Below are 20,866 nucleotides of genomic sequence, written 5' to 3'. Positions count from 1 at the left end.
TGATTTCTGATAAAGCTAAACAGAGCAGTGCAAATACAGACGACGAACGCACGCTACTACGCAAAATTCTTTTACAGCAAGCTTCAGTTTTTGACAGCATCCCTGGTGCTATGTCCGGTTTTATGTATGAATTTCAAGTTAAACAGCACGACACATTTAAAGCCAAACATTATCCCATTCCGTATATTCACACAGAACAAGTTAAGAAAGAATTGCAAGCTATGCTTGACCAAGGAATTATTGAACCAGCAGTTAGTCCGTACATAAACCCGCTCCATATTGTTAAGAAAAAGGATGGTTCACTTCGCCTCGTACTTGATTCGCGCCACATCAATGACATTATTATTAATGAAACAGATCGCCCACAAACACTAGAAGAACTTCTACAGAAATTTCATGGTACTGCTATTTATTCCACATTAGATTTGAAATCGGGATTTTGGCAAATTCAGCTCCATCCGAACTGCAGAAAGTACACGGCTTTTCTCTGTTTTGGTGACTGTTATCAATTTTGTAAATTACCGTTCGGTTTAACTATTTCTTCAGCAGCATTTATTCGCGGATTGAATACTATACTTCCGACAGAATTAAAAGACAGAATCACAACGTATGTAGACGACATTCTTATTGCAGAAGCTAACTGGTCTGAACACAATCTGATTCTTGAACAACTGTTAGGAACTTTTCTTGCACAAAGACTCACAGTTAATCTCAGTAAATCGCACTTTGGCAAAACTTCTATAAAATTTCTTGGACATGTAATTTCAGCAGAAGGTATTGCGCCTGACCCGGAAAAACTTCAAGCTTTACGTGACATTACTGTTCCTACGACGAAGAAACAACTACGCAGCTTTTTGGATTTAATTAACTTTTTTCGTAAATTTATTCATTACTCTGCTTTAGACACCCCTAGATTATGTCAATTGACGGGTAAAAACACTATTTGGTCCTGGGATAGCCAAGCACATTCTGAACTTGTGAATCTGAAAGAAGCTTTGTTGAATGCACCACTTTTATCACATCCAGATCTTACTAGAAATTTTTCCATTGCCACCGACAGTTCTAACACCGCTTTAGGTGTACACATTTTTCAGGAAATTGAAGAAGATGGTACTACAGTAATTAAAAACATCGCCTTTGCGAGTCGCATTCTGTCACCTGCTGAACGCAATTATTCTGTCACAGAACTTGAAACATTATGTGTTGTATGGGCATTTACGATATTTCGGCATTTTCTTTATGGAAGACATACGACCTTTTACACAGATCATAGAGTTATACAGTTTTTACTTTCCGCTAAATTTACACACGACAGATTAAGCAGATGGAAACTTTATTCACAGGAATTTTATTTTACAATTGTTCATATTCCCGGTACACAAAATATTGTAGCAGACGCACTATCCCGTTCTCTCAGCAACAATCAGCAAGACATCGCAACCAACTTCTGCAAGCAAATTTCAGCGTAGTGTATATTCAACAAGTTGCATTTGAAAATTTCGTTTCGTCGTCATTACGAGACATAGCACAAGAGCAGAGTAAAGACAACGTATGGAAAGAAATTAAACACCTTCGGCAAGACAGGAATAATGTTACCATTAGAAACCATTACACTGTACGCAATAATATTCTGTTTCGCCGCTCTCACCCTGACAGCAACAATTGGTTCTTATGCATTCCTGACGAGCTTGTTAACAAATTAATTTGGTATACTCATTTAAGTTACGCACATTACGGAGCCAGAAAATGTTATTTCGCCAACATGGAGAAACGTATTCGACGAGTTTTAGCGTCATGTAAAATCTGCCAGAAAGCTAAGTCAGACACGACTTCACATATTCCTCCATTACATCCCATTGTACCTGTTAAATTGAGACACATGGCCGCTGTAGACATTTTTGGTCCGCTTCCCAGAACTAATAGAGGTTTTTGCTACATCTTTGTCGCTGTTGAACTCACTTCGAAATTTGTTACCTTCACTCCGTTACGCAAAGCTACTGCTAAATCCGTTTCGAATGCATTTGTAAAACAATTTTTATTCCATGTAGGGCATGTATTGAAAGTAATTTCCGGCAATGGATCACAGTTTCGATCTGCTATATGGACACGTATGTTACGAGCTAGAAACATTTCTCCGATCTATATATCCAGGTACCATGCTTCTTCGAACCCTTGTGAACGACTAATGAAAGAAATTGGTAAACTATGTAGAATATACTGCCATATAAAACATATTGATTGGGACACACACATACTCTCATTCCAGGATGTAATTAATTCCATACCAAATGAATCTACTATGCTATCTCCGACTGTTATACTGAAAAATGTTGAACCACCTAAGAAAATTAAAGAATTAGTATCCTTTCCTACATGTCGTCGACTACGACACCATGAAATAACTGACATTGCGCTGAACAACATCAAACATGCCGCAGAGCGCCGGAGAAGACAGCAAAAACAGGTTTGTACACGCAGTGACTTTCACATTGGACAGAAGATATTAGTACGCACACATTATTTATCCAACAGAGGAAAGAGTAGATGCAGTAAATTTGAGCTTCTATACACAGGTCCATATCGAATTCGCAGCATTCCTCACCCCAATGTAGTACACATCGAAACTTTGAGAACCAGAAAAGGCAAGGGCAATCACCAAGTCTCCAATATTAAACCATTTATTGAATGAACATACTTTATGATTTATCACACTGTAATGCCATTTCCTGATTTTTATGTGACCACTTATGCAATTCTATCTATGTGACTATTTACTGATGATTATCATATTTTTTCTTGGCAAGTGCCCGGCAAGGTAAGGTTAGCAGGTCGCTTTTCTTGTCGTTACACATCAGACCGTGCACATTTTTCATTTTTCGTGTATGTATGATTGTTTTCCTGTTTTGTTTGTATACACTACGAAATCTTTAAGATAAACTAACACCAGTTGACTTTGACATTTTGCCTTATGATATCTCAACATCGTGACTATTTCACATTTTTACTACTACATTATGATACTCTGTGAACGTGTTTTGCACCTGAACACTGTCTATGTTTTTGACATAGTACGTTTTCTGTCATGCTATGCTGTATGCTTAATTATATCACTAGAAACCAGTTTTTATTTAATGGGTATATGATTTAAATGCAAGATACTAATCCTTATTCATCATTTTCAGAAAGCAATAACGTGTAAAAGAAATAAATTAAACAAACCACAGTGGATTACTATGAAATGGGAATTTCACCTTCGGAATGAACGAAAGAAGATGCAATACCTCATCATGAAGAGTAAATGGATCAGAATTAACAAGCACTAACAAGAATATACTATACACATCATATGATAGCAGTCTTAACCAATTATTTTTCTTTCAGAATAGGAGGCGATTGATGCAGGCTGTCAGACAGAACTATACATCTTAGTTTTAGTGATGAAATATGCTGGAAATAATTGACTCTATACTATGAATAGTAGTATGAAGTAAATGGTGATATGAATAATGAAGTGTCTTTTTTGCAGATGATAATGAATGGTGATGAATAGTTATATGAAGAATAGGCTAATATGAATAATGAAGTTTTTCTTTGCAGGTGATGATAGTAATGAAGTTATGGTAATATGAATAATGAAGTTTTTCCTTGCAGATGAGAATAATGATGAAGTTTATATATTTACTATTAGTTAAGAGATGCTATGTAGTTATTTAAGTATTTGTTGCAGTTTGTTTTCACAGTATGTCTTATGTCGCATGGTATAATGACTGAATGTTTTGGAAAGGACAGCTAGAGTACATACATATTGAGTACACGTTTCATTACCTGTTAATTCGAAATTCACTACTTTTCAGCATAATATGCGTTTCTTCTTTCAGCTTAATAATCCATTTTGTATTTTTCCAGGAGAAGCTATTCATGAAATTAATGTGCTATAAGCAGTTAGTCATTAAACCTGTTCTAGTACTTGCATTTTTTTACTCATTTATGTGTGTCATTCATGAATGTGATCACATATACTCCACTTGTTTCACAACCTAGCTACAGCTGACTCATGACGAATGACGTTACTAATCGTTATTTGCAGCAATAAGTCAAAAGCAAATATTTTCATGCCCCAGCAATTAATTATCGATCCCAATGCAATGCATTGCTAGCACAAAAAAATGTATTACCAGTCCCAAATAATGCTACCAGTTTAAGAGAGTTCTGAGTAATACTGAATGATGTTTTCTAATCACAGACCTTGAGTAATAGTTACAGTGTGTTACATTTTAAATATATCCTATGTCACTTGAATGATGAGTTCTGAGTAATAGTGAATGATATTTTGTAATAATGCATACATGCTATGCCAATAAATTCTGTAAATAATATTTTTTGTTATACTCTATAAATGCTATGCTAATAATTAACTCTCATGTTGAATGATGACTTCTGATGGTTTGTAACTGGCCAATGAGTACCAATAATTATTTTAAATATGTCGTATGTCACCTGAATGATGAAAAATGTTTTGTAATATTCAATACTTGCTATATGTTTAGTAACTGGCCAATGAATGCCACTGTTTCTTATATTTTAAATTTGTATTATGTCACTTACATGCTATTGTATATGAATACCAGTAGCTTGATGCTACACTCATTAGCTCCAGGTTTGAATGATGACTTCTGATGGTTTGTAACTGACCAATGAGTGCCAATAACTATTTTAAATATGTCGTATGTCACTTGAATGATGAAAAATGTTTTGTAATATTCAATACTTGCTATATGTTTAGTAACTGGCCAATGAATGCCACTGTTTCTTATATTTTAAATTTGTATTATGTCACTTACATGCTATTATATATGAATACCAGTAGCTTGATGCTACACTCATTAGCTCCTGTTTTGAATGATGACTTCTGATGGTTTGTAACTGGCCAATGAGTACCAATGATTACTATAACTAGATGAATTATGTAAACGGTGTACCATTAATTAACTCTTGCTTTGAATGATCACTTTTGAATAATGCATAAAAATGGTTTGTAACTGGCCAATGAGTGCCAATGTTCACTGTAATCAGATGACTTATGAATATTATTCTGTAATACTTCACACATAGTACAGAAATGTTTAGTAACTAGGCAATGAGTGTCACCAATTACTCAAATCGGTTGATAGACTAGTGTAATTCTCAATGATGACTAGCATAAGACTTAATGTCCTTCACCTTCTGACCTGATTACCAGAAATTACTGCAATATCCATTTGTCCTGTCTATCCATATTGGAGCACTATATTTGGTTTCTGCACTAATTCTACGTTCGTGAAAGAGTGTGGTGTTGACACATCATGGTGTCCACCACCTTGAACAATGGAGATATTATGGTTCCACTGTTTGGTGTACCTAATGTACTACCAAATGATAACATTGAATATTAATACATTTCAGTGTCTTGGCTACACTGATTAATACTTCAGGGAAGAGAACTTCAGATTGTCTCACTTGGTGTTGTGCTTCTGTAGAAAGATATGGACTTTCAGTGCAGCTATGTGTAACCTACTGTGCTACAACCATGATGCAATCCTTCCCTTTCCTATCCTAGTTCTTGTAAAATGGTAAAAAAATACTACAATGCGTTGCACTTTATGTCATTTGTTAATATGTTTTGTACTCATTGCGTATACTACTTCTTGTAAAATGGTAGAAATATATACAGTGTGTATGCACTTTATGTCATTTGTTAATATGATTTGTACTCATTGCGTATCCTAGTTCTTGTAAAATGGTAAAAAGGTATATAGTGTGTGAGCCCTTTATGTCATTTGTTAATGTTTTGTACTCATTGCGTATACATTTTGTGATTTCTTGATATGTTCTGTACTCAGTGCACGTGCACTCTATTTCATTTCATGTTCTGCACTTATATATATATATATATATATATATATGTATATACTCTGTGACTGTAATCTTAGTTAATTAAGAAAAATTTGTTGGTCGTGGCAAGTCCAATTGACTCACCATCACTGCCAAATTTTTGCCCCCCCCCCCTCCCCCAGTGGAGGGTTATGTAAGAGGTCCGAGCAGATGTTATGTAAGAGGTCTGAGCAGATGTAAATTTATGCAAGAGGTCCGAGCAGATGTAATACAGATGTAATTTTATGTAAGAGGTCCGAGCAGATGTAATTTCGATGCATTGCTCATGCAGTGCCTGTGATATGCAAGGTATAAGAGAATCGCTGACCAGAGAGCAGTGTTGACTCAGTACGAACTGTGTAGCTGTAGCAGTAAGTTGTTGGTAGTCTGTGCTAGTCTGGTGTGGAGTCTGGTCTGGTGTGGTCTGGTGTATCGTGTTGGCTGGCCGGTCGTGGTGCAGCGATGCCGGAGCCTGAGTATTATTGTATAAGGTAAAAATCAGCCTTGTGCATATCTAGTAATGTTATGTGAACTCCCATGTAAATCTTTTAAAAATGTCCTAATAATAATCTTTGTCATATAAAGTAATTTCCAACAAGCATTCATTTCAATTTAAAGAATTTACTAATCTCTCCAATCCATGATCATTCTGATTGTTGCAAAAGAAAAATCAGTTGCTTCCTTTCATAAATGACAAATATATCGGCCAGCATTGCACAGAGCTGTGCCGGAAAAAGTTATTGTAAGAGTAGATAGTTGGCGATTTTATTGAGGTAAGAATTTTTGCTTTTTATTCAGAATGATCTTACAGGGCCATGACGCAGCACTGCTGTCGTCCAAAATTTACCAGGTTACTGAATTTATTTGTTATTACGAGGTTTAGGAATTTTTTCTGTTTCGAGCTTACATTAGATGAGAAAAGAATTTTGTGGGTACATTAAACGTGAATGCATTTCTGTACGGAGATTATAAATGGGAAGCAATTTTGTTCTGAGGTTACACAAAAAATAGAATCATATTATTATTATATTATTATTTTTTGTGGGGAGGTTATAATATTCTTCTAGACACTCCATCATAGCCATGAGAGTCCTTAGTCTTCAGTGATTTAATTATTGACTCAATCTTCCTCTTGTCTGTATCACAGAGCAATTTTTCAGACATCAATCTCTGAAAGACATTTGCCAAGAAAGTTGTATGATTTCCTGTAGAAACTAAATTTTTATTTAATTCACCAGCAATGCTAAGAAAATGATAGCTAAATTCTGTACATATATCTGATTCGTCAGTAACAGAAATATTTTTACTGTGAACTGACTTTATATTGTCAACCTTGTGCTGTTGGCAAGACACTTCCTTGACAACTGACCATATGGTTTTAATTTTATCCTGTGAATTAGCTATTCTATTTGCATACCACATACTCTTTGCCTTCCTAATAACATTTTTAAGCACCTTACAATACTGTTTGCAATGGGCTACTGTAGCTTGTTGTGACTACTTCTAACTTTATGATATAATTCCTACTTTGTTCTACAAGATATCCTTATCCCACTAGTCAGCAACCCAGGCTGCCCATTACTGCTAGTACCCCGTTTAGAATGTTCTAATGGAAAGCAACTCTCAAAGGACATGAGAAATGTGTTAAGGAAAGCATTGTATTTATCATCTATGTTATCAGCACTATAAACATTCTGCCACTCTTGTTCCTTGACAAAGTTTAAAAAACTCTCTACTGCTGTTGGATTAACTTTCCTACATAGTTTGTAACTAAATATGACATTGGTTTGAGTACAAAAGCCTTTTAGTGTTAAAATTTGTGCAGCATGGTCTGATAGGCCATTCACGCTTTTACTAACAGAATGCCCATCTAGTAATGAAGCATGAATAAAAAAATTGCCTATGGCTATGCTACTGTTCCCCTGCACCCTAGGTGGAAAAAAATACAGTATGCATCAGATCATATGAATTTAGAAGATCTACCAACATCCTTTTTCTTGCACCATCATATACAAAATTAATATTGAAGTCACCACATATAACTAAGTTCTGGTACTTCCTACAAAGTGAATCAAGAACCCTCTCTAGACTGAGCAGAAATGCTCTGAAGTCAGAGTTAGGGGACCTATAAATAACAACAATTAGAAGTTTAGCTTCACTAAATTCAACTGCCCCTGCACAGTATTCAACTATCCGTTCAGTGCAGTGTCGTGATACATCTATGGACTCAAATGAAATACTGTTTTTTATGTACATAGTCACTCCCCCACCCTGCAAGGAACTCCTTGAGAAACAGCCAGCTAATGTGCATCCTGGTAAAGGCAGCCTCTGAATTGTCAAATTATTTAAGTGGTGCTCTGTTATACCAATAATTTCAGAGTCAACATCTATAAGCAGTTCACTAACTTTATCTCTAATACCTCTTATATTTTAATGAAATATGCTAATTCCTTCTCTACTTGGAAACATTACATCCTCTTAAGGTAAGTCCTTAGTTAGAGCGACTTCTTTTAAGCAGGTATACCTATCAGCTGACTTCAATCTCAAAAAGGGGCAGCTCCTGGTAGACTCAACCGGCACCACCACAATGTGACCCATACCCTCTGCCATCAGCGCCCTCTCCAGCCCCATGTTAACGTGCCTTAAGGTGAGGTCGATAATGACGCTGAAACAGTTGCACGAAATGTACATTAGTGCCAGCAGTTTGAGTAGCTATCTTTACCAGGTCACTATCTACATCATATACCCCGTCCCTGTCAAGACCGTTCCCTGCTCCGCCCACTATCACTACCCGATCCTCCTTCGTAAAATTCCTACATAACTCCCCTATGCTGTCAGTCACTTGAGCCAACCGTACACTAGGCTTCACAATGCTGGTGACCTGGTACTCCCCAACACTTCCTGCAACTGCTGGCCCACACCTCTACCGTGAGAACTACCTAGCAGCAGAACCTTCTTCTTTCTGTTAGACTTTGCAACTAACTTAGGCCTCCTAATTGCTGAGGACTGCTGCATGTTCCCTACATCTACAGTTACACGAGGCTCCTCTCCACTCAACTCTGACAGTTGGTCAAATCTATTGCATATACGCAAAATAAAACTGTCTGAATACCTCCTCTTCCTAGCTGCCTTCTTGCCAACTGCCAGTTCCCATTCCACACCACCCTTCACCCTCCTCAACCTATCTAGTTCCTCCTTTGCGCGTTGTAAATGCACCTGAAGGGCACAGATCTTACGTTCCTGTTCCTCTTTCAACTTATTTCTACTACAGATTCTGCATTCCCAGGAGAGGATCTCACTAAAATGACCACTTGCTCCCCTACTGAATTCCCCCCCCCCCCCACACCAATGATAATACTTTGAACAAATTCCACACCGTAACTCACTACTCACAAACCTACGACAGAGCCCACACTTCTCACTCACGATAAAATTTTATAGTTACAGAGAAAGCTATACGTCCACGTTGCCAAAGTTCAGTTACACCAGTAGAACTATTTATAGAACCAACAATAATGGTCTCGAAATTCTCTGCCTACTGAGAAAGCAGCTACTTGTATTGATACCATTACACCACAGCTAATACCAATACCAACAAAACTTCACAAAGTTATTAGCTAAAAGCAAAAAATTCAAACGGCCACTGGAACACTAAGCGAAGTTAAAACACTGAATGAAAATTTTACTGAAACATTTCACTACAAACAATAAGAAACGTCAGTTGAAAACTAAAGCACGAAATTTAGTAAACGACTTCAACGCACAGAAAACTCTAAAAAAACCCTCGAACGAATATTTCCAGAAGTTTATTAAATCGTTATTTCGCCACAAACGCCACGAAACACCGCTGAAAGCTATTTAATTTAATAACTGTATAACAGTGGACAAATAAGTTTGTCAGTACTTAGCTTTATAACACCTACAGCTGCAGTGCACGTCGAAAAATACAAATTCTCGTACACCCTATAATTTCGACGTGTCTCTCACTAGCCGCAGTTTTCCAAACATTGGCAAAGTTAGTTTGCGAAACAAGTGGCACAAAGGGAAGTAAGAGGATGGAGTATGAGGGCAAGCATGCGTAATCTAATGGAGTTCACAGTCGAAGGCAACTCACGTTCTGTGATCTTTCTTCCTTGATGTGAAGATCTGATGCCAGAGATCTGATGACAAACGTCTTGGGGAGAGGAACCACCGAGCAGACCGCCTGCGAAACAGTAAATGAGTTTAATTTCACTGTACTAGCCACTAAAGTACCTTTCTCCCCATTTCCCTGACCGAAATTCAAGGTAAACACTAAATCAACAGTAAATGGGGTAGACTTTACTATGTTCACTCTTTAAATTTTCAGAGAGTGAATGCCACCAATTTACATTTTTTTCGAATGTGAGAATGAGAAACGAGAAAATATTGCTCCAGTCTTGCTCGATAAACTGACGAAATTCTGTTTAAAATTTGGCGCAAGTAACGTTTTCGCCTAGACCAATTTTAATACCCTGCACGTCCCTGAGCCAAGTTCTCAAATGGTGCCAGTTGTTACAATCAGTAAAATCAATAGTAAAAGTTTCTCCATTTATGGTGCCTGTACCCATGTAACTAAGTATTAGCAACATTTTCAGATTGTAATCGAATTCGTAATTCGATAAATTCGACTAGCATCCTGTATCTTTTTCCCTTATATCAATTTGGGGGAGCAACATGGCGAGTATGAGAGAACGAAATTTTCACTCTCCAGCGGAGTGTGCGCTGATATGAAACTTCCTGGGACATTACAACTGTAAGCAGAATCAACCTTCGCTCAAGAATAACTGAGGTTACTAACTGTAAGTAAGCCGTACAGAGCGATGCGAACGTCATTGGCAGATGCCTTATCTTCATTTTGCCATTAATCCAGTGGTCTGTAGCATATGTGTCACCTGATAATACTTCCGTAGAGGTTGCAGAGAATCAGATATGTCTGAAGAATTTACCCTCATTTTCTTCCAGCTATCAATATAGGACATAAAACACACTAGACTTCTGTTAGCAGGCTATATCTGACGTTATCTTTTACGTCTTTTCTTCCAGCTATCAATATAGGACATACAACATACTAGAACTCTGTTAGCTGGCTATATCTGACGTTATCTTTTACGTCTTTTCTTAGGACATTGAACTAAATATCAGAGATCAAAAACGTTCACTTCGTCAATATTATCCGCAGCCAGAAAACGTTCTGTCTGGCGCGAAGTGCTGCGAACGGTGTAGAATGTGTTGTTGCGTCACTGTGTCTATGTATGACAAAACGGCACTATGGACGCAATATAGTTGCCCTTTTTGCGAGGGATGCTACGAGCAGAAGCATAGGTAGACGCCGGCTGCAACTGAGTTCTTCTTATAGGCTTCTTTCGCCTAGTTGTCAGCTTCAGTTAGAAAACAACACTGAACAGTAATATTTAGTTACTTGTAGTGATAAGATTTCAGTTTCGACTCAACAAAAATATTAAAAATTGTTACCTCCATGTGTTACCTCTTCTTTCAAAGAAAGATTGACACATGTTTGTTTTATCTTCTGTTTACCTTGTGAGAGTAGTATTTTGTGAGAGGCAAGAACGTCTTACACCGTCTCGCAGTGAACTACGAGCGGAGTGCCGAGTCAACAGTACACACATGTCACTGTGACCGTGTGAGAGCAGTCTGTTACTTTTGGTTTTCCCAACGGCTGCCGTGCTGTAGTGAGAACATTAAAGAACCCAACTCCGAGTCCTTCCCCAGCTACCTACTCAAAATTGGCAGTAATGTTGCCCTGAGAATGGATTGGTTATCGTAGTGTCACAGAAAGGCAGCTGTTATTTCTAGAAAACCTGTGACTATAAATAGTAGTCTACAACAATATGGGTGATAATTTAATGTTAATTGATATTAGAGTTATGAAGACACATGCTCTAACATGTCAGAAGACATAGTTTTACAATATTCGCCTTTGCTGTGGTTTTCCCCTGTATAGTTGCAGTACACCGTTACTAAAACTTGAAATACAGCTTGTATTGACTGATCTTATTGTATGTACAACGTTGTCAACAGCTTCCCACAAAACTATGTGTTCTGACAGGGCAAAGAACCATGAGACAGTTCGGCCATTAATAAACTATGCTGGATGAAAAAAGTTCTAAAAAAAGAACGAATTGTAATCAAATTAGTACTTTTCACAAAGCAACAGTTCGAGTTACCTTGTGGAATTTCTGTTACAAGAATTCCTGAAAGCTTTCGGTTCGTCACCGCATTGTCTCTACGTTTTCTACTAATGGAAACACATTCGTATGAATTATGTAGCCAGATTAATGGCTAAAATGTGGATTTATATGGTATGAACATTCAGCGGGTTACAGTAGGCGAATTTGACGAGGGCGCAAACCGGTAACTGGGAAAGTGTTGTAGGACCGTTATCGTTGAGGAGTCGCAAGTCGTCGAGGATCATAAGCTGCGTATTATGAATGAAAACGCGAACGACACGGGTGTAATATTATACAATATTTATTATTTTCTTTTAAAACCTGGTTTCAGCTGCGGTACTATCATCGAGTACAAAGAAATACGTGTGGCTGTGAAATTTTTGTAGGAAAAAAAAAGATTTTAAACTTGTGCATCTACACAGAGTTTCACTTTTTTTCCAGAGATGACAGTTGTTAATGGTTTACTTAGGTCTAAGATGAGAGGAATTATTTCAGTGAAAATACGATGAAAAACTATTAAACTTAGATAAAATATTTGACATATTAAATAACAAACTATATAATAAATTATAACAATTATTCTGAAAAGAAAATAAACGGAACAATAAACTTTGGTGACATGTTCGAAGCGACTGACTGAACAAAACAATCGTGTCTCTAACAGGTCCAATATTACAGCATCTACAGTAAATTTGGTCAAATGGACATAAGTTCTTAATTTCCATTATTTAAAGGTACTTCATCTTCTTCCCTTAACAGACGTGTTGCAGGACTTCGTAGCTTGTAACTATGGCCTTCTTTAAGCATGTGGTCTACAAAAGTAGAGTCTCCATTCCTAGGTTTCCAACTTCTATGGTGTTCCTTTAAGTGGGTACATATTACCATGTCAAACTGACCTATATAGAATTTGCTACAGTTACAAGCGATTTTGTATACTTGATTCTTTTCCAAAACTGAAGTGCTGTCTTTAACTTTGAGCAAAACGTGACCAATAATGATGTGCACACAAAATGATGTTTTAAAGCTATATAGGTACACTGTCTGTTTTGTTGGACATGCGTGACAGAAGCTGGCCGGAGTGGCCGTGCGGTTCTAGGCGCTACAGTCTGGAGCCGCGTGACCGCTACGGTCGCAGGTTCGATTCCTGCCTCGGGCATGGATGTGTGTGACGTCCTTAGGTTAGTTAGGTTTAAGTAGTTCTAAGTTCTAGCGGACTGATGACCACAGCAGTTAAGTCCCATAGTGCAACATGGCGAGTATAAGAGAACGAAATTTTCACTCTCCAGCGGAGAACTGGTGGTCCATTGATCGTGAGCGGTCCAAATATCTCACGAAATAAGAGTCAAACGAAAAAACTACAAAGAACGAAACTTGTCTAGCTTGAAGGGGGAAACCAGATGGCGCTATGGTTGGCCCACTACATGGCGCTGTCTTAGGTCAAACGGATATCAACTGCGTTTTTTGAATAGGAACCCCCATTTTTATTACATATTCGTGTAGTATGTAAAGAAATATGAATGTTTTAGTTGGACCACTTTTTTCGTTTTGTGATGGATGGCGCTGTAATAGCAACAAACATATGGCTCACAATTTTAGACGAACAGTTGGTAACAGGTGGGTTTTTTAAATTAAAATACAGAACGTAGGTACGCTTGAACATTTTATTTCGGTTGTTCCAATGTGATACATGTATCTTTATGAACTTATCATTTCTGAGAACGCATGCTGTTACAGCGTGATTACCTGTAAATACCACATTAATGCAATAAATGCTCAAAATGATGTCCGTCAACCTCTATGCATTTGGCAATACGTGTTGTGGTGTCACCGCCAGACACCACACTTGCTAGGTGGTAGCGTTTAAATCGGCCGCGGTCCGTTAGTATACGTCGGACCCGCGTGTCGCCACTATCAGTGATTGCAGACCGAGCGCCGCCACACGGCAGGTCTAGAGAGACTTCCTAGCACTCGCCCCAGTTGTACAGCCGACTTTGCTAGCGATGGTTCACTGACAAATTACGCTCTCATTTGCCGAGACGCTAGTTAGCATAGCCTTCAGCTACGTCATTTGCTACGACCTAGCAAGGCGCCATTATCATTTGCTATTTATCTTGTGATGCATGTACCGTCAGACCGATGTTTACCAATTATGGATAAATGTTAAGTATTCCAGAAGCTACGTACTTTTTTACTAGACTCAACTCCTTTAACTGTTCCAGACCTCACGCCAGCCTGCGTGAGCTCAAACGAGTGCCTTTCGGCTACCTCATAGTGGCTTGGCTGTCTTGCCAAGTCACAACACGTGTAACGACATTCCTCTCAACAGCGACTAGTTCGCCTTCCGTAATGTTCGCACATGCATTGGCAATGCGCTGACGTATGTTGTCAGGCGTTGTCGGTGGATCACGATAGCAAATATCTTTCAACTTTCCCCACAGAAAGAAATCCGGGGACGTCAGGTCCGGTGAACGTGCGGGCCATGATATGGTGCTTCGACGACCAATCCACCTGTCATGAAATATGCTATTCAATACCGTTTCAACCACACACGAGCTATTTACCGGACATCCATCATGTTGGAAGTACACCGCCATTCTGTCATGCAGTGAAACATCTTGTAGTAACATCGATAGAGCATTACGTAGGAAATCAGCATACATTGCAACATTTATTTTGCCATCGATAGAATGGGAGCCAATTATCCTTCCTCCCATAATGCTGCAACGTACATGAACCCGCCAAGGTCGCAGCCATCGTGGATTTTCCGTTGTCCAATAGTGCATATTATGCCGGTTTACGTTACCGCTGTTGGTGAATGACGCTTCGTCGCTAAATAGAACGCGTGCAAAAACTCTGTCATCGTCCCGTAATTTCTCTTGTGCCCAGTGGCAGAACTGTACACGACGTTCAAAGCCGTCGCCATGCAATTCCTGGCGCGCACAGAAATATGGTACGGGTACAATCGATGTTGATGTAGCATTTTCAACACCGACGTTTTTCAGATTCCCGATTCTCGCGCAGTGTGTCTGCTACTGATGTGCGGATTAGCCGCGACAGCAGCTAAAACACCTACTTGGGCATCATCATTTGTTGCAGGTCGTGGTTGACGTTTCACATGTGGCTGAACACTTCCTGTTTCCTTAAATAACGTAACTATCCGGCGAACGGTCCGGACACTTGGATGATGTCGTCCAGGATACCGAGGAGCATACATAGCACACGCCCGTTGGACATTTTGATCACAATAGCCATACATCAACACGATATCGACCTTTTCCGCAATTGGTAAACGGTCCATTTTAACACGGATAATGTATCACGAAGCAAATACCGTCCGCACTGGCGGAATGTTACGTGATACCATGTACTTATACGTTTGTGACTATTACAGCGCCTTCTATCACAAAGCGAAAAAAGTGGCCCAACTAAAACATTCATATTTCTTTACGTACTACACGAATATGTAATAAAAATGGGGGTTCCTATTTTAAAAAAGCAGTTGATATCCGTTTGACCTATGGAAGCGCCATCTAGCGGGCCAACCATAGCGCTATCTGGTTTCCCCCTTTCAAGCTAGACAAGTTTCGTTCTTTGTAGTTTTTCGTTTGATGCTTATTTCGTGCGATATTTGGCCCGGTCAGGCTCAATGGACCGCCCCAAATATTACTTTTGTTGCAATGGGGCGCTGAAATAACTCATATCTCAATGGCCACAGATGAAAATTTGTACTGGACCGGGATTCGAAGCCGTAGTTCCCGCTTTACGCGAGAGGCCGTCTTTACCGTTTCGCCTATTCGAGCACGTCTCCCGTCCAACCTAAACCTCCGTATGCCAGAGACTACAGAGTAGTGTCCCCTGTCCATTATTCCTCTTCGCTCGCAGCCCTATTGCATTCCCGCGAATTGTCGGACATTACCGTGTATCTGCACTAAAAGATCGATATGCCATCAGGCGCATATATTATACAGGATTGGTGTCTACTCTTCCGAACATTCATGTGATGTGCCTACGGAGGAATCTTTGGTATGTGGTAACATAAAGTCGTTGGTGTATGAAACGCCAGCAGAAGCTTAAGAGGAATTGTCCTAGTTCCCTTTCTCATTTTACACCACACTACAAAGATATTTAAGTGTATCAGAATTTTAGGTGCTGTTGTAGTGAATGCACTGACACGCGCAATCGTCGTTTCGAACGGCCCCCCAGGGTTTAAGTTGTGTGACGTATCATTTTCAAGCCTGTAGAGACGAAAATGCGTATGAGTAACAGTCAGATTTGGATTTTAATTGGTGCAGTGATTTTTTCACTCACTTCAGTATGAGCCACATCTTGGAACATTATCTGAGCTGGAGTCTGCTAGGCTCGCTCAAGAAACACACATTAAGAACATCAGCTATTACCTCATAAGCATTAAATGAGAAATAATAACTGAAGATCCACTTCCACTACATAATATTTAACCGAGTAGTGCTATTATAGGGAGAAAGAAACGACTAATGGGAATGCCCACATTTGAGGAAGAAACTAATCTTGTCACACGTCGGACCTCTTCGGTTGAATATCTTCAACCCTTAAACAATTTCAAGAGTTTGGGAAGTATGTGAGTCGGCTGGCAGCACTTCTGGCGGTCCGTGGCCCTTCTGAGAGCCAAGGTGGCGTTTAAGAGCATTTCATAACTCTTACAAGAAGCCAGAAGAGCGTTCAAGCTATCAAGCACGGAGCTCTTCCGGTTTTGTAGGGAAGCATTGTGGCCTTGCGAGTCCGCATGCTTTTGGTAGGCAGAGTTTTTATATCAGAATGTGAAGCTACTGGCTGGCTGGATGTTGTATTTAATGGAAGAGACTAATAGACTCCATTTATTTTCGTGAAATGTTGAAGTGATTTTGGTATGATTGTCGGATAATGTGGCTCTGAACTGTTGCTGTTGCTATAAACCAGCTGGAGGCGGTGCGCTGACTCTCAGTGGTATAGTTTTTCCATTCCAGCGGAGGGTTCTTAGAATGTTTGTGAGAACAATAAGAATGCTACATGGCACGTATCATCGATGCTGGAGTAGTAGCTATTTTAACTCTGCCGCGACGGCCGAAAGGAGGACAGAAACGGCATATCGAGATTGTTTTGCAAGTGTAGCAATGTCGAAAATTGATTTGGGATCGCCAACAAACGCTCCCTTTTATAATGAGTTGTGTAATACCTGGCATAATTTGGCTCGAACGCCGCTCAGCGCAAGGAGTTTGTGGTTTCTGGCCACTGACGCCCGTGAGACACTATTGAGGACGAAGTCAAGCATTGTTTCAGAGGTTTACGTCAACAAAAAGAATGAATATTCATTTCTGACCGCTGTCTTCGTACCTGAAGTTCATAGTTTCAGATTCTCTTCTGACTATGTAACTTTGACACCAAACACTTAAGACAACCTGTGTATTGTATTTCCATGGTGATAGGACACACTTTCAGGGATGACAAAGAAGCAAAAATTGTAAATCAAGATAAGGAAACTTCGCCCAGAAACATCACAGTCGAAAGTTGAAAGCCAACATCGGAGCACAAAGGTCGCTCTGGAGTTGTATAGTTAGTGTAGAACTGGTATCAGGCGGTGAAGTGATCCTCCACTGGTGATGAAAGTCATGCCAGTAGTGTGCACGTATCGCTCAGTTCTGTGTAATCAGCAGAGTGATTTGGATCGGCTTCGACACGTGTCACAATGGCAGAAAGAAGCTACCATGTTTGGACGTGCACATGACACAACGCGAATGAAGTTGTCTGAGTTGTTGTTGTTGCGTCGATGCAGACTCTCCATTCTGTCGATAGTGAATGATGTACTAATCATATCCAAGTAACATGGTGTAGGAATAGCGGTCATAATAAGATCCTGACAGGGACCGAAGACGAGTGTCACACCCTGTCAATGACAATCTGTTTCAAGCCCTACAAGAATTGCTACTCTCGATGAATGCAGGCCCGTTTCAACCGGTTACCGCGCAAACATTTCGAAGAAAACCGCATACAATGAATATTTGGACTCGCATACCTCGCAAATGGCCTTTGTTCACAATGGCATACAAAGCAGCAGAGCTTCAGTGGGCCAAACAGCACAGCAGCCATGAAGTACCTGAGTGGAAGCGTTCATTTTGATACGATGAGTCGTGATTTTCACTCATTTCAGATGTTGCAAAGTGTCGAGTGCACCGATGGCCCAATGAAGAGTTCAACCTGCAGTGTGGAGAGAAAAGCTCAGACCGGAGGACATTGTGGGATATTCTAGGGGTGTTTTTCGTACCGTGCTTCGATCCACTCATTACCGTGAATATCTAACTAGGATGTTTGTTTCAATATTCTCACTAACCAATTGTTGCCCTTTCTTCTACATCTTCGTGATGGAGATGCTGTAGCCACTCCCACAGTCCGAGATGACCACAGCCGTGTTCATAAGGTTGCACGAAAATTTTCCTGGTTTGACGAACACCCAGGCACCCTATCGCAACTCAACTGGCCCACTACATCATCTGTTCTTAATCACAAAAAGAATTTGAAGTAGTGGAGGAAACATAGCACTAAACGTTCCGGCACTTTTGTAGCTCTACATAATTTCATCATGGCACACCTGAAAGAGATTCTGGACTCACTCCCCCCACCAGACTGAGGCCATTACCAATATTGGAGGCTGTGTTACACGGTATTAACATTTTGTAATCGGGAAGTCACAATTTTTTTGTACAATATGCTTAATTGCCAACACCCATCAGGAGTCTTTCATCGAATCTAATATGGGAGAAAATTTTTACTGGTATTTCTAATCAGTGCTTTCAGTTCTAGCGTAAAAATAGCGTAAAAATGCATGTGAACGTAATAAGGAGAGACACAACAAATGTATAATGTTGATATTTCGACTGTGATTACTGTTCAGAAACAAAAGAACATACAGATATGTATGGAGAATCCACACGTGCAAATTAAGGTTTCCATGAACACTCGAGAGGAATTAAATTAGGGAGGAGAATGTAGTAGCGTGTAGCACCCCATTTCATCTTGATCATGTTGGCTACACGTCTTGGGTTTGGCTCTCAGAAACAGATGAGCGTTGGTGAGCCACCATGTTTCATGATTACTCTACTGTGGGTCACAACTAGCAAAGATTGGTCCAAGATCCATATACAGAGTGATAATTTTAAGTTGACAAACCAGAATAACTCCAAAAATAAACTTCACACCAAAAAATGTGTAGAATCCAAAGTTGATTATTTTCGAGGGGGACATCTGCTGGTGCTAAAATTAGCCCGCCACTCCAGCCCCCTAGTGGTGAGGGGGGAGAAACTTTAAAATTTCGAATGGGAACTCCCATTTTTTATTGCAGAATCAGATTCTACATGAAAAAATTATGCACACTTTGTCTTAAACATTTGTTTGGATTCTTGGTAGCTGTAATTCAAGAAAATCCATGTTCTCATTTTTGCGTGGAAACAGGTTGCAGATAAATAAAAAATACATATTTACTTTGTAAATTTTGATTCGCTAAAACTAAAGCTCTCCCTCTCTCCCCATAGGGTGGGGTTTGCGAGAAAGGAATTAGAGTTTTACAAATATTGACCCAAATACCGTATTAATTTTTTTCTGCAGATTCAGATAAGTTTTATTTGTTTCGTGGTCATGAGGCCACACAACTTTTAATTATCAAACAAATCATCTGACCTGCTGGAGCCACAGAACGCCGCCTGACTGGATTCAGAAGCAACGTTGTGGAGCATTACCTTGCTGAAATTAGAAATTATAACTTGTGTGGACCCAGGGTCCAGATGTGGAGGCAGGGGGGGGGGGTAGAGGAAAGATACTTTGCTACTGGCTCCTCCCCCACCCTTTCATTCTCCATTTTTAAGGACACCCATGACTGAAATTTAAATATATTTCGTGACAGATCACAATTTTTGTTTTTTACCTTATAAAATATTCATATGGACTTGGTGGTCTAGTAGGTAGAGCACTAGACTCTGGTCCTGAAAGTCCTGTATTCAATCAGAGGTAGGAGCAGCGAGTTTTACCCATTCCAGTCTCTCCAGGAAGCCCAGGGCCATCCAACCTACTAATAAACTGAATGATGGGGCCTTTCCCCTTGAGGAAAAGGCAGCCATCGATGGGCTCGACACCCTCCTCTCCTAGTGCTACAACAAATGAAAGGCTACACTCTACCCGGATTCAGGCCAGAAGCACATTCACAGGCTGAGTGCCTTAGACTTTACATTTCAGATTTTCCTGCATTAAAAAACGATCTCATATATGCCCAGACACCATTTTAAAGCCCTTATGACCCTTTAAAGGGCGTCTATATCAGGACCATTCCAGATTAGCTACAAAACTTTCTCATGGGCTGTGTTTCTCAAATACTCAATTTCAAATATTCAATGTGAGTTTAATCCAGAGATGTTACTGTACTTCCACAGTTGCAAAATTTCTCACACGTGTCTGTCACAGTATTTTTCATACCTACTACGGCAGTGGAAATATTGTGTAAATTAAGAGTGCAGTTTTAATACTAACCAGTGCATTTTCATAGATTAAAGCTAAAATCGATAAATATACACTCAAATTGGGCATATTTATATCTCCATGAAATTTTTAAGCGCATTTTCTTACTTTCGATATCAAAATGTCAAGCAGAATGATACTGATAAATCGCAAAATAGGTAGAAAGTAGCAAAAATTGTTCACTAAATGTAACATTTCGATCCAAAAACACATAATACCCCAAAAATGAA

General features: G+C 39.4%; 1 protein-coding gene and 1 pseudogene across 1 annotated transcript in view; both read right to left on the bottom strand.

Annotated features, from left to right (window-relative positions):
* The window catches only part of LOC124722103 (solute carrier family 41 member 1-like), a 166,082-nt gene extending 156,001 nt beyond the window's left edge, over positions 1–10,081 (bottom strand). Inside the window, exon 1 of the mRNA XM_047247301.1 lies at positions 10,025–10,081. The gene's annotated coding sequence lies outside the window, so the exon portion shown is untranslated. The remainder of the gene's footprint in view (positions 1–10,024) is intronic.
* LOC124722541 overlaps positions 1–20,866 on the bottom strand; it is a 180,398-nt pseudogene that overhangs the window by 13,774 nt on the left and 145,758 nt on the right.

Source organism: Schistocerca piceifrons, chromosome X, assembly GCF_021461385.2.
Source record: "Schistocerca piceifrons isolate TAMUIC-IGC-003096 chromosome X, iqSchPice1.1, whole genome shotgun sequence".
Classification (NCBI taxonomy): domain Eukaryota; kingdom Metazoa; phylum Arthropoda; class Insecta; order Orthoptera; family Acrididae; genus Schistocerca; species Schistocerca piceifrons.
This window is presented reverse-complemented; position numbering and strand designations above follow the sequence as displayed.